The sequence below is a fragment of the Arachis stenosperma genome, chromosome 3 (genome assembly GCF_014773155.1).
Source record: "Arachis stenosperma cultivar V10309 chromosome 3, arast.V10309.gnm1.PFL2, whole genome shotgun sequence".
NCBI lineage: Eukaryota > Viridiplantae > Streptophyta > Magnoliopsida > Fabales > Fabaceae > Arachis > Arachis stenosperma.
Genome location: NC_080379.1, coordinates 8,822,529 through 8,837,657, shown reverse-complemented (window position 1 = coordinate 8,837,657; position 15,129 = coordinate 8,822,529). Strand labels below are relative to the sequence as shown.

The following is a 15,129-nucleotide window of genomic DNA, read 5'->3' as shown; positions in this document are numbered from 1 at the left end:
TCTCCCAGGCATTATAAAGGGATTCATTATCCTCTTGTTTAAAGCCTTGGATGTCCAGCCTTAGCTGTGTCATCCTTTTTGGAGGGTAAAATTGATTCAGGAATTTGTCTGATAACTGTTTCCATGTCTTTATGCTTGCTGTAGGTTGGTTATTTAACCACCTCTTAGCTTGATCTTTTACAGCAAATGGAAACAGTAATAATCTGTAGACATCCTGATCCACCTCTTTATCACGTATTGTGTCAGCAAGTTGTAAGAATTGTGCCAGAAACTCAGTAGGTTCTTCTTGTGGAAGACCGGAATACTGGCAATTTTGCTGCACCATGATAATGAGTTGAGGGTTTAGCTCAAAGCTGCTTGCTTTAATAGGAGGTATACAGATGCTACTCCCATATGCAGCTGTAATGGGGTTAGCATATGACCCCAGAGTCCTTTTGGACTATTCATTCCCACTTATGTCCATGATGGAGAAAAGGGAATTGATGTGAATAGTAATCAAGATATATATGTATATATATTTTTTTGAAAAGAGGAAAGATAAAAACAACAAAGGGACACCAAACTTAAAATTTTTCAGAAAATCAAACATGAATTTTCGAAAACCTAAAGAAAAACACAAAGAAGACACCAAACTTAGAATTTTTAAAAGATCAAAAAGGGACTAAGGACATGCAAATTCGAAAAAAAATTAAAAGAAAAACAAAAGCATGCAATTGACACCAAACTTAAAATATGAAACTACACTCAAATAAAAGACTCTAAACCAACAAAATTAAAGCAGTCCTAATCTAAGCAACAAGATAGACCGTCAGTTGTCCAAACTCGAACAATCCCCGGCAACGGCGCCAAAAACTTGTGCACGAAATTGCAATCACACTTTTGCAATCCCGCACAACTAACCAGCAAGTGCACTGGGTTGTCCAAGTAATACCTTACGTGAGTAAGGGTCGATCCCACGGAGATTGTCGGCTTGAAGCAAGCTATGGTTATCTTGTAACTCTTAGTCAGGATATCAAAAATTATCAGGTTTGATTGTGAAAAGCAAAAGAACATGAAATAAGTACTTGTTTTGCAGTAATGGAGAATAGGTTGAGGTTTTGGAGATGCTCTGTCTTCTGAACCTCTGCTTTCCTACTGTCTTCTTCTTCAAACACGCAAGGCTCCTTCTATGACAAGCTGTATGTAGGGTTTCACCGTTGTCAATGGCTACCTCCCATCCTCTCAGTGGAAATGTTCAACGCACCCTGTCACGGCACGGCTATCCAGCTGTCGGTTCTTGATCATGTCGGAATAGAATCCAGTGATTCTTTTGCGTCTATCACTAACGCCCCACAATCGCGAGTTTGAAGCTCGTCACAGTCATTCAATCATTGAATCCTACTCAGAATACCACAGACAAGGTTTAGGCCTTCCGGATTCTCTTGAATGCCGCCATCAATTCTAGCTTATACCACGAAGATTCCGATTAAAAAATCCAAGAGATATCTACTCAATCTAAGGTAGAACGGAGGTGGTTGTCAGGAACACGTTCATAGTTGAGAATGATGATGAGTGTCACGGATCATCACATTCATCAGTTTAGGAACAAGTGATATCTTAGAATAGAAGCAAACATGATTGAATGAAAAACAGTAGTAATTGCATTAATCCATCAAGACACAGCAGAGCTCCTCACCCCCAACCATGGGGTTCAGAGACTCATGCCGTAGAAGATACAATGAGAAACGTGTAAAGTGTCATGAGGTACAGATACAATGTCAAAAGATCCTATTAATAGTGAACTAGTAACCTAGGGTTTACAGAATTGAGTAAATGACAGAAAAATCCACTTCCGGGCCCTCTTGGTGTGTGCTTGGGCTGAGCATTGAAGCATTTTCGTGTAGAGACTTTTTCTGGAGTTAAACGCCAGCTTTTATGCCAGTTTGGGCGTTTAACTCCAATTTTTATGCCAGTTCCAGCGTTAAACGCTGGGAAATCTGAAGCTGATTTGCAACGCCGGTTTGGGCCATCAAATCTCGGGCAAAGTATGAACTATTATATATTTCTGGAAAGCCCAAGATGTCTACTTTCCAACGCCGTTGAGAGCGCGCCAATTGGTCTTCTGTAGCTCCAGAAAATCTACTTCGAGTGCAGGGAGGTCAGAATCCAACAGCATCTGCAGTCCTTTTCAGCCTCTAAATCAGATTTTTGCTCAGGACCCTCAATTTCAGCCAGAAAATACCTGAAATCACAGAAAAACACACAAACTCATAGTAAAGTCCAGAAAAGTGAATTTTAACTAAAAATTAATAAAAATATAATAAAAACTAACTAAAATATACTCAAAACATACTGAAAATAATGCCAAAAAGCGTATAAATTATCCGCTCATCAACGACGTTAGCTAACCATAGTGGGTACTTGACTTCCCTTATGAACCCTGCCTCTAGTAATGCCTGTACCTGTTCTTCCACAACTTGGGTTCGTTCGGGCCCCAGTTTTCTGCGTCTCTGCTGTACCGGCTGAGATCCTGGATAGACTGCTAACTTGTGACACATTAGTTTGGGGTCTATGCCTGGCATGTCCGCGACTTTCCATGCAAAGAGATCCACGTTATTTCGCAGGAATTGTATCAACGATTCTTTTGTGTCTTTTTCCAGGATCGTGCCGATATTAGTTGTTTTGTCTGAGGTGTCTCCGATTTAAACTTTCTCTACTTCACCTTCAGGTTGTGGGCGGAGTTCTTCTCGTCTCTGAACTCCTCCCAATTCAATTGTATGGAACTCTTCTCCGTTGCCTCTGAGGGTTAGACTTTCGTTATTATAGCGGTGCGCCGTCTTCTGATCTGCTTTTATTGTAGCTATCCCTTCCGTAGTTGGGAATTTCATGCATAGATGCGGAGTAGAAACTATTGCGCCGAGTTGGTTTAACGTTGTCCGACCTATTAGGGCATTGTAGGCGGAACTTACGTTGACCACGATGTAGTCTATTTTGAGCGTCCTGGATTGGCTCCCTTTTCCGAAGGTTGTATGTAGTGAAACATATCCCAGTGGTTGTACCGGGGTGTCTCCCAGTCCAAATAGACTGTTCGGATATGCTCTAAGCTCCTTGTCTTCTAGGCCGAGCTTGTCGAAAGCAGTTTTGAATAAGATGTCGGCGGAGCTTCCTTGGTCTATTAATGTACGGTGAAGGTTGGCGTTTGCCAGTATGATGGTGATGACCATGAGGTCGTCGTGTCCCGAGATGATTCCGGATGCATCTTCCCTAGTAAATGTAATTGCCGGGATGTCAGGTGCTTCCTCCTTTCCTTCGACGTGATATACTTCTTTGAGATATCTTTTACGAGATGATTTGGAAATTCCTCCCCCTGCAAATCCGCCGTGTATCATATGGACGTGTCTTTCTGGCGTATGCGGTGACCGTGTAGTTCGTCCGACATCTTCATCCCTTCGTCTCTTTCTTTGATCATCATCTCGGTTTGCCAGAAACCGATCTAGTTTTCCTTCCCTTACCAATTTTTCAATAATGTTCTTTAGATCAAAGCACTCGTTGGTGGAGTGACCTCGTACTCGATGGTATTCACAATACTCATTTCGGTTTCCTCCCCCTGTTTTGCCTTTGAGTGGCCGGGCTGGGGTATTTTCTCCGTATGGCAGACTTCTTTGTATATGTCGACTAGGGATACCCTGAGAGGGGTGTAATTGTGATACTTTTTATTTTCTCCCCATGTCGTTATTCTTTCCTTTTGGAATCCCTATCTTTGTCTCGGAAGGGGACCCCAAATTTGGAGGTTTCCCCCAACCGAGCGTTTTTCTCCATGTTGATGTATTTCTCTACCCGCTCATGTACTTCGTCTAAGGAAGTTGTGTACTTCTTTGATATAGATTGGCTAAAAGGTCCTTCTCGAAAGCCGTTGATGAGTCCCATGATGGCGGCCTCTGTTGGCAAGTTTTGTATGTCCATGCATGTTTTGTTGAATCTTTCCATGTAGTTGCGAAGACTCTCCCGATCTCCTTGCTTGATCCCGAGTAGACTGGGAGCGTGTTTAGCTTTGTCTTTTTGGATGGAGAATCTGGCCAGGAACTTTTTGGCCAAATCGTCAAAGTTTGAGATGGATTTTGGAGGTAGGTTGTCGAACCATCTAATTGCTGTCTTCGTGAGAGTTGTTGGAAAAGCTTTGCAACGAACTGCATCTGGGGCGTCGATGAGGTACATTCTGCTTCTGAAATTGCTGAGATGATGATTGGGATCTGTGGTGCCATCGTATAGGGTCATATCCGGGAGTTTGAAGTCTTTTGGTATTTTGGTTTTCATAATCTCCCTGGTGAATGGATCTTGCTCTTTGCGAGAATTTTCCTCAGGAGTGGCCCGAGGGGCCTTCAATTTGAGATCGGCTTCTAATTGCAGTAGTTTATCTTCTAAGTCTCGTCGTCATCGTATCTCTCTTTGTAGATCCTTTCCGACCTCTCGTTGTTGTTGAGTTTCTTTTTCAAGTTGCTTTAATCGGTCTTGAAGTGCTTCTATTATCCCTGGATTTGATGAATCTTTGTCTCCGTTGAATTCTGGAGCATCTTTTAGCGTGATGTTCGCGTTCTTATGCGGAGTTCTGTTTTCCAGATCTGAATCATGGTCGTTGTCATGGCCGTCCGCCATGGTGTTGGGATGACTTCTAGGTTCCCCGGCAACGGCGCCAATGTTCCGAAGGTTATCTGAAACTGGAGGTCGATCTCGGATGAGATCTTCTGTACTGGTCGGTACCGATGTGTCCGGCTATAGGAGATGGCCGGAGCGGTCGCATTCGACTCGTTGGCTTGACTGCACTTCTGATCCTTGGCCACCGAAGGGTGAGGGGTACTTGCAAGAGACTCCGATGCTTAAGTTAGCACGGGTATTAAACAGGTTTTTAAGTGTAGATCAGAGTATGAATTATACATGGGTGCTCCAGTGTATTTATAGTAGTGTGAGCTGACCTTTCTGATAAGATAAGTTGGTTATCTTATCTTATCTTATCTTATCTTTATCTTGAGTGGAGTCAGCTTATCTTTAAGGGAACCGCCTCTATCTCTGTAGGTTTGGACTGCTTTTGGATTTGGGTCATGTTCCTCTGTTTGGGCCCTTTACTGGGCTTTCCTGTCGATTTATCCGAGCTTTTTGAGAAGAGGTCGGCTAGTCGGACCTGAAGAGGTCAGTCGCTTTGTCGCCGATCATCCCGGGTCGGATAGCTCGACCCAGGGTATGAACACTTATGATAGGGTTGAATGGCACTTCTTGTGGTACATCATGGAAAAACTGGGCTTTGATGCTAAATGGATTAACTGGATTAAGGAATTGGTAACGACTGTTTCTTACTCTGTTGTTGTGAAAGGGCAACCTTTTGGCTACTTTAGGCCAAATAGGGGCATCCGACAGGGTGACCCTCTATTTTCATATCTATTTCTTTTTTGTGCAGAAGGCCTTTTCTTCTTGCTACACAAGGCAGAACAAAACAGATTAATTCAAGGAGTTCAAGTTAATCAGAGATGCCAAATAGTTAATCACCTTTTGTTTGCTGATGATTCAATCCTTTTTTGCAAGGGCTTACCTAATACAAGCCAAAGCATTTTGGAATTGCTAGAGATCTACGAGGGCTTCAGTGGACAAAAAGTCAATTTGAACAAGTCGGCCATCTTTTTCAGTCACAACACACCTCAGAACACAAAACTAGCAATTGCAAAGACACTAAATATTGAACATATCGGAGCCCAGGATAAATACTTGGGGATGCCCTCCATAGTTCAGAAATAAAAGAAAGCAACCTTTGGACCTATCAAGGATAAAGTTCAGAAGAGGATTATGGGTTGGAAAAAAAGTTTATTGTCCTCGGGTGGTAGGCACACGCTATTAAGAGCGGTGGGGGAAGCGATTCCTATTTACATACTCTCTTGTTTCAAGCTCCCGGACACGCTGTTAACTTAGATTCATAGCATGCTCCCGCAATTTTGGTAGGGTCAAAAAGGCACAGAACAAAGAATGGTTTGGATTAAATGGGACACAATGACGAGACCGGAGAAACATGGAGAGTTGGGGATCAAAGACCTAAGGGCACAAAATTTGGCCTTATTGGGCAAGCAATGTTGGCGTCTAAAGAAATACCCTAATTCTAGACTGTCAAGAATGTTCAAAACTAAATATTTCAGATATACAGATTTCTTACATGCAGAGATAGGAAGCATACCATCGTGGGGCTGAAGAAGTGTTCTTGAAGGCCGCAAGGTGATTGAGAAAGGCTTGTTATGGAAAATAGGCTCTGGTGCTAATGTTCGCATCTTCCATGATCCCTGGCTCCCACCACCATTGCCCTTTAACGTCCCTCAAGCTATAGTCACCATCCCACCGAATCTACAAGTGTGTTATGTTAGTGCGCTACTAAATCCTGATAGAAGCTGGAACAGAAACCTGATTGAGTCAATTTTTTCAGTTGATATATGCAATAAAATTTTTTCCATCAAACCAACAGAGGAGGAGGATGAAGTTAATTGGTGCTGGACAAAATCTGGTATATACGAAGTTGGGTCAAGATACAAAGTTGCTTATGAGTTCTTTCATTCTCCTACTTCATTGATGTCTCAGAACATACAGAACAACAGAGTATGGAATAGCATTTGGGAATTGAAATTACCTCATAAAATTAATATTTTTTTTATGCAAGAGTCTTCATGAAAAGCTTCCGGTTCTGCAACAAATCCATAGCCGGTTTGCATCCACCCCCGCCACTTGCCCAAGATGCATGCTGAAAGATGAATCAATTTCTCATGCCTTATTCCAATGACCTCTATCTTCAATCATCTGGAGTCTAAACTTAATAACCCTGACTTATGGCAGAGAGAAGAGAAGACCTTCATCAATTGGTGGCAACGAGCCTTATCTTGGGCAGCAGCTCAAATCGAAGGTAGAGAAAAGATCTTCTTCATCGCGATGCTTTGTTGGAGCACTTGGAAAGCAAGGAATAGGTGTGTCTTTGAGAAGCTAATAAGCCCATAAGCCCAGTAGATGGTGCAAGAAGCCAGCAATCTAGTAATTTCTCTTTATTCTTACTTTACTCTTTCTTAAGTTATTTGTCTTTTGAATCACACTTGGTGATAATTAAAAATACCCAACCTCTTTTATACTTTCTTACGAAAACATTATTATTTTATAATAATAAAATACTATCTATCTTTCAAGAAAAAAAAAGGTTCAAATAATGTTGAACGTGCTTTTCGAATTCTAAAGGGCAAATCAAGCACACCCTAAAACATTGTGCTTTTTATAAATTTTCTTTCATAAAATAAGAGCTTTATCAAATCAAACTTGACATTGTGCATTCACCAAAAAAACAAAACCTAGACATTGTGCTTTTCTTTGCCCTCCGTTAGGGTTTCTTCTGCTTGTGCCTTTGCTTCTGCATCTGTTTCTCTTTCTGCCTTTACCAGAGTCATATACGCACATACCATGGCACCAAGAAGGAGAAAGGCTATGAAATTAAAGCAGCCAAAATCAGAGACTGGTGCACGAAATTACAATCACACTTTGCAATTCCACACAACTAACCAGCAAGTGCACTGGGTCGTCCAAGTAATACCTTACGTGAGTAAGGGTCGATCCCACGGAGATTATCGGCTTGAAGCAAGCTATGGTCATCCTTGTAAATCTCAGTCAGGCGAATTCAAATAATTTTGAGGTTTTGATAATTAAAATATAATTAAAGCAGAAAATAAGATAGAAATACTTATGTAATTCATTGGTGGGATTTCAGATAAGCGTGTGGAGATGCTTTGTTGCTTTTGAACCTCTACTTTCCTACTGCTTTCTTCCAACCATGCGTTACCTCCTTCCATGGCAAGCTATATGATCCTCTCGGATGAAAATAAATCCATCTGCGCTGTCATCGCAGGGCTAATCATCTGTCGGTTTCTGCTAGCGTCGGAATAGGACCATTGTCCTTTTGCGCACTGTCACTTGCGCCCCACATTCTCAGGTTTGAAGCTCGTCACAGTCATCCTTTCCCAGATCCTACTCGGAATACCACAGACAAGGTTTAGACTTTTCGGATCCCAATAATGCTGCCAATGGTTCTAGCCTATACCACGAAGACTCTGATCTCACGGAATGGAGGCTCTGTTGTCAGGAGAGGCAACCATGCATCGTGAACCAGGAGGCTAAGAGATACACACTCAAGCTATTGCAGATAGAACGGAAGTGTTTGTCAGGCACGCGTTCATAAGTGAGAATAATGATGAGTGTCACGGATCATCACATTCATCAGGTTGAAGTGCGAGTGAATATCTTAGAATAAGAAGTAGGCGTGAAGTGAATAGAAGAACAATAGTACTTGCATTAATTCATGAAGAACAGCAGAGCTCCACACCTTAATCTATGGGGTGTAAAAACTCCACCGTTGAAAATACATAAGAACAAGGTCTAGGCATGGCCGAATAGCCAGCCTCCCAAATATGAAATGAAGCTCTCTAAAAGATGATTAAAAGATCAAAAGATGATCCAAGGATATTCCAAAGATGAAAATTCAATAGTAAAAGGTCCTATTTATAATGAACTAGTGGCCTAGGGTTTACAGAAATAAGTAAATGATGTAGAAATCTACTTCTGGGGCCCACTTGGTGTGTGCTTGGGTTGAGCATTAAAACTTTCACATGCATAGGCTATTCCTGGAGTTAAACACCAGCTTTGGTGCCAGTTTGGGCGTTTAACTCCAATTCTGGTGCCAGTTTGGGCGTTTTACGCCAGAATTCCTTGGGCTGACTTTGAACGCCAGTTTGGGCCATCAAATCTCGAGCAAAGTATAGACTATTATATATTGCGGGAAAGCCCAAGATGTCTACTTTCCAACGCAATTAAGAGCGCGCCAACTGAACTTTTGTAACTTCAGAAAATCTACTTCGAGTGCAGGGAGGTCAGAATCTAACAGCATCTGCAATTCTTTTTCAGCCTCTGAATCAGATTTTTGCTCAGGTTCCTCAATTTCGGCCAGAAAATATCTGAAATCATAGAAAAACATACAAACTCATAGTAAAGTCCAGAAATGTAATTTTTATTTAAAAACTAATAATTATATACTAAAAACTAACTAAATCATACTAAAAACTACCTAAAAATAATGCTAAAAAGCATATAAATTATCCGCTCATCACAACACCAAATTTAAATTGCTGCTTGTCCCCAAGCAACTAAAAACAAAATAGGATAGAAAGACGAGAATATAGAATAAATTTTGAAAACATCTATGAAGATCAGTCTTAATTAGATGAGCGGGGCCATTAGCTTTTTTGCTTCTGAACAGTTTTGGCATCTCACTTTATCCTTTGAAGTTCAGAATGATTGGCATCTATAGGAACTCATAATTCAGATAGTGTTATTGATTCTCCTAGTTCAGTATGTTGATTCTTGAACACAGTTACTTTATGAGTCTTGGCCGTGACCCTAAGCATTTTGTTTTCCAGTATTACCACCGGATACATAAATGCCACAGACGCATAACTGGGTGAACCTTTTCAGATTGTGACTCAGCTTTGCTAGAGTCCCCAATTAGAGGTGTCCAGAGCTCTTAAGCACACTCTTTTTTCTTTGGACCATGACTTTAACCGCTCAGCCTCAAGCTTTTCACTTGACACCTTCACGCCACAAGCACATGGTTAGGGACAGCTTGGTTTAGCCGCTTAGGCCAGGATTTTATTCCTTTGGGCCCTCCTATCCATTAATGCTCAAAGCCTTGGATCCTTTTTTATTTTACCCTTGCCTTTTAGTTTAAAAGGTTATTGGATTTTTCTGCTTGCTTTTTCTTTTTCTTTTCTTTTTCTTTTTTTTGCAAGCTTTTCACTGCTTTTTCTTGCTTCAAGAATCAATTTTATGATTTTTTAGATTATCAATAACATTTCTCCTTTTTCATTATTCTTTCAAGAGCCAACAAATTTAATATTCATAAACTTCACTATAAAAAATATGCACTGTTCAAGCATTCATTCAGAAAAACAAAAAGTATTGCCACCACATCAAAATAATTAAACTATTTTAAAATTCAAAAATTATGTACTTCTTTTTCTTTTTCAGAAAACATTTTTTTCATTTAAGAGAGGTGAAGGATTCATAGGACATTTATAACTTTAAAGCATAGGCACTAGACACTAATGATCATGTAATGAAGATGCATACATAGATAGCACATAAAGCATAAAAAAACAGAAAGATAAGAACAAGGGAATCAAAGAACGGGTCCACCTTAGTGATGGCGGCTAGTTCTTCCTCTTGCAGATCCAATGGAACGCTTGAGCTCCTCTATGTCTTTTCCTTGCCTTTGTTGCTCTTCCCTCATGGCTATTTGATCCTCTCTAATTTCATGGAGAATAATAGAGTGCTCTTGGTGCTCCATTTTTAGTTGCTCCATATTGGAACTCAAATCTCCTAAGGAGGTGTTGATTTGCTCCCAATAGTTGTGTGGAGGAAAATGCATCCCTTGAGGCATCTCAGAGATTTCTTGATGAGGGACTTCCTCATGCTCTTGTTGAGGTCCATAAGTGGGCTCTCTTATTTGCTCCATCCTCTTTTTAGTGATGGGCTTGTCCTCTTCAATGAGAATGTCTTCTCCTATGACAACTCCAGCTAAATTGCATAGGTGACAGATGAGATGACGGAAGGCTAACCTTGCCAAAGTGGAGGTTTTGTTAGCCACTTTGTAGAGTTCTAGAGGAATGACCTCATGAACTTCTACTTCCTCTCCAATCATGATGCTATGGATCATGATAGCCCAATCTATAGTTACTTCGGATCGGTTGCTAGTAGGAATGATGGAGCGTTGGATGAATTCCAACCATCCTCTCGCCACGGGTTTAAGGTCATGCCTTCTCAATTGAACCAGCTTGCCTTTGGAGTCTCTTTTCCACTAAGCTCCTTCCACACATATGTCCATGAGGACTTGGTCCAACCTTTGATCAAATTTGACCCTTCTAGTGTAGGGGCGTGCATCTCCTTGCATCATTGGCAAGTTGAATGCCAACCTTACATTTTCCGGACTGAAATTTAAGTATTTCCCCCGAACCATTGTAAGCCAATTCTTTGGGTTCGGGTTCACACTTTGATCATGGTTTTTGGTGACCCATGCATTAGCATAGAACTCTTGAACCATTAAGATTTCAACTTGTTGAATGGGGTTGTGAGAACTTCCCAATCTCTTTTTCGAATCTCATGTCGGATCTTCGGATACTCATTCCTTTTGAGCATGAAAAGGACCTCAGGGATCACCTTCTTCTTGGCCACAACTTCATAGAAGTGGTCTTGATGGACCTTTGAGATGAATCTCTCCATCTCCCATGACTCAGAGGTGGAAGCTTTTGCTTTTCCTTTCCTCTTTCTAGAGGTTTCTCTGGCCTTAGGTGCCATAAATGGTTATGGAAAAACAAAAAGCAATGCTTTTACCACACCAAACTTAGAAGGTTTGCTCGTCCTCGAGCAAAAGAAGAAAGAAATGAGTAGAAGAAGAATAAAATAGAGGAGATGGATAGGTGTGGGTGGTTCGGCCAAGGGGGGAAAAGTGTTTATGATGTATGAAAATGAAGGAGGGAGGAGGGATTTATATAGGAGTGGAGAGAGGGGTAGGGTTCGTGTATTAGGGGTTGGGTTTGGGAGGGAAAGGATTTGAATTTGAATTGTGAGGTGGGTGTTATTGGGAAGAGTGGTAAAGGTGATTGGTGAAGAGGTGATGGGGAAGAGAAATGGAGGTGATTGGTGAGGGGTATTTAGGGAAGGGTGTTATGGGAAGGTGTGAAGAAGAGAGAGAGAGAGAGAGTTAAGGTAGGTGGGGATCCTGTGGGGTCTACAGATCCTGAGGTGTCAAGAGTTTCTCATCCCTGCACCATTTTGGCATGTAAACGCCCCTTTGAGTGCCAACCCTGGCGTTAAACTCCAGGTTGCTGCCCATTTCTGGCGTTTAACACTAGCTTATCTTCCCTTTCTGGCGTTGAACACCAATTTTTCTTCCCTTTCTGGCGTTAAACACCAGTTTGGTGCCCTTTTCTGGCGTTAAACACCCAGAATGGTGCCAGACTGGCGTTTAACGCCTATTCTTCTACCCTTACTGGCGTTTAAATGCCAGTAAGCTCATCCTCCAGGGTGTGCTATTTTCAATGCTGTTTTTTATTTTAGCTATTATTTTTGTGACTCCACATGATCATCATCCTAAAGAAAACATAAAATAACAATAGAAATTTAACATAGATAAGTAAAAATTGGGTTGCCTCCCAACAAGTGCTTCTTTAATGTCAATAGCTTGACAGTGGACTCTCATAGAGCCTCACAGATACTCAGAGCATGATGATGGTCTCCCAATACCAAACTTAGAGTTTGAATGTGGGGGCTATGTTTGACTCTACATTGAGAGAAGTTTGTCATGCTTCTTCTCCATGTGTATAGAAGGAGATTATTTAGCTTTAAACACAAGGTAGTCCTCATTCACTTGAAGGACCAACTCTCCTCTGTCAACATCAATCACAGCTTTTGCTGTGGCTAGGAAGGGTCTGCCAAGGATAATGGATTCATCCTTATTCTTCCCAGTGTCCAGGATTATGAAGTCAGCAGGAATGTAAAGGCCTTCAACCTTTACCAAGACATCCTCTACAAGTCCATAAGTCTATTTCCTTGAATTGCCTGCCATCTCTAGTGAGATTCTTGCAGCTTGCACCTCAAGGATCCCTAGATTCTCCGTTACAGAGAGGGGCATGAGGTTTATACTTGACCCTAGGTCACACGGAGCCTTCTCAAAGGTCATGGTGCCTATGGTACAGGGTATTAAGAATTTTCCAGGATCCGGTTTCTTCTGAGGTAATGTCTGCCTAATCAAGTCATTCAGTTCATTGGTGAGCAAGGGGGGTTCATCCTCCCGAGTCTCATTACCAAATAACTTGGCATTCAGCTTTATGATTGCTCCCAAGTACTTAGCAACTTACTCTTCAGAAATATCTTCATCCTCTTCACAGGAAGAATACTCATCAGAGCTCATGAATGGCAGGAGTAGGTTCAATGGAATCTCTATGGTCTCTGTTTGAGCCTCAGATTCCCTTAGTTCCTCAAAGGGAAACTTCTTTTCGTTCAGAGGACATCCCATGAGGTTTTTCTCACTGGGAATCACGTCCTCCTTACTCTCTCCAGGTTCGACCATGTTGGTCATGGTTATGGCCTTGCACTCTCTATTGGGATTTTCTTCTGTATTGCTTGGGAAAGTTCTAGGATGAGTTTCAGTAATTCTCTTACTCAGCTGACCCACTTGTGCCTCCAAATTTCTAATGGAAGATCTTGTTTCATTCATGAAACTTAGTGTGGGCTTAGATAGATCAGAGACTATAGTAGCTAGGCCAGAACAACTCTGCTCAGAGTTCTCTGTTTGTTGCTGAGAAGATGATGGAAAAGGTTTGCTATTGCTAAACTTATTTCTTCCACCATTATTGTTGTTGAAGCCTTGTTGAGGCTTTTGTTGGTCCTTCCATGAGAGATTTGGATGATTTCTCCATGAAGGATTATAGGTGTTTTCATAGGATTCTCCCATGTAATTCACCTCTTCCATTGCAGGGTTCTCAGGATCATAAGCTTCTTCTTCAGAAGATGCTTCTTTATTACTGCTGGATGCAGCTTGCATTCCAGTCAGACTCTGAGAAATCATATTGACTTGCTGAGTCAATATTTTATTCTGAGCCAATATGGCATTCAGAGTATCAATCTCAAGAACTCCTTTCTTCTGAGTTGTCTCATTGTTCATAGGATTTCTTTCAGAAGTGTACATGAACTGGTTATTTGCAACCATTTTAATGAGTTCCTGGCTTCTTCAGGCATCTTCTTCAGATGAAGAGATCCACCAGTAGAGTTGTCCAATGATATCTTGGACAGTTCAGACAGACCATCATAGAATATGCATATGATGCTCCATTCTGAAAGCATGCCAGAAGGACACCTTCTGATCAATTGCTTGTATCTTTCCCAAGCTTCATAGAGGGATTCGCCTTCCTTCTGTCTAAAGGTCTGGACTTTCACTCTAAGCTTACTCAATTTTTGAGGTGGAAAGAACTTTGCCAAGAAGGCATTGACCAGCTTTTCCCAAGAGTTCAGGCTTTCTTTAGGTTGTGAGTCCAACCATGTCCTAGCTCTATCTTTTACAGCGAAAGGGAAGAGCATAAGTCTGTAGACCTCAGGGTCAACCCCATGGGTCTTAACAGTGTCATAGATTTGCAAGAATTCAGCTAAAAACTGATGAGAATCTTCCAATGGAAGTCCATGATACTTGCAATTCTGCTGCAATAGAGAAACTAATTGAGGCTTAAGCTCAAAGTTGTTTGCTCCAATTGTAGGAATTGAGATGCTCCTTCCACAGAAGTCAGAAGAGGGTGCAATGAAGTCACCAAGCATCTTCCTTGCATTGTTGGCATTGTTGTTATTTTCGACTGCCAAGTCTTCTTCTTTTTCAAAAAATTTCTGTTAGGTCATCTCCAAAGAGTTGTGCTTTAGCTTCTCTTAGCTTCCTCTTCAAGTTCCTTTTAGGTTCAGGATCAGCTTCAACAAGAATGCCTTTGTCCTTGTTCCTGCTCATATGAAAGAGAAGAGAACAAGAAAGTATGGAATCCTCTATGTCACAGTATAGAGATTCCTTGAGGTGTTAGAGGAAAACGGGAATAGAGGGATGAGGTAGGTAGATAAGAATTTGAACATATGAAGAAGGAGAGAGAGTCCGAATTGCTAATTGAGAAGGAGTGTTAGTCCTTAAATAGAAGAAGGTGAGGAGGGGAAAAATTTTCGAAAACAAATTTTTAAATAAAACTAAATTTTAAAATAATTAAAAAGAATTTTGAAAAAGTGGTTGATGGTTTTTCGAAAATTAAAAGTGAGAAAGTGGTTAGGTGATTTTGAAGAAGATTTTGAAATCAGTAATCAAAAAGATATGATTGAAAATTATTTTGAAAAAAATGTGGTTGAGAAGATATGATTGAGAAGATATGATTGAAAAATAATTTAAAAAGAAACTTTTAAATTAATGATATGATTGAGAAGATATAATTGGAATTTTTTTTTAAATTAATGACTTGGCTAATAAGAAATTTAAAAGATATGATTCTAAAATTCAAATATTGAACCTTTCTT

General features: G+C 40.8%; 1 non-coding gene across 1 annotated transcript; it reads left to right on the top strand.

The window, feature by feature from the left end:
* Positions 1-13,933: 13,933 nt before the first annotated feature.
* Positions 13,934-14,037, top strand: LOC130971640 (small nucleolar RNA R71). Its single transcript, XR_009082851.1, has one exon. It is a non-coding gene; the product is annotated as a small nucleolar RNA R71 (small nucleolar RNA).
* Positions 14,038-15,129: the final 1,092 nt, after the last annotated feature.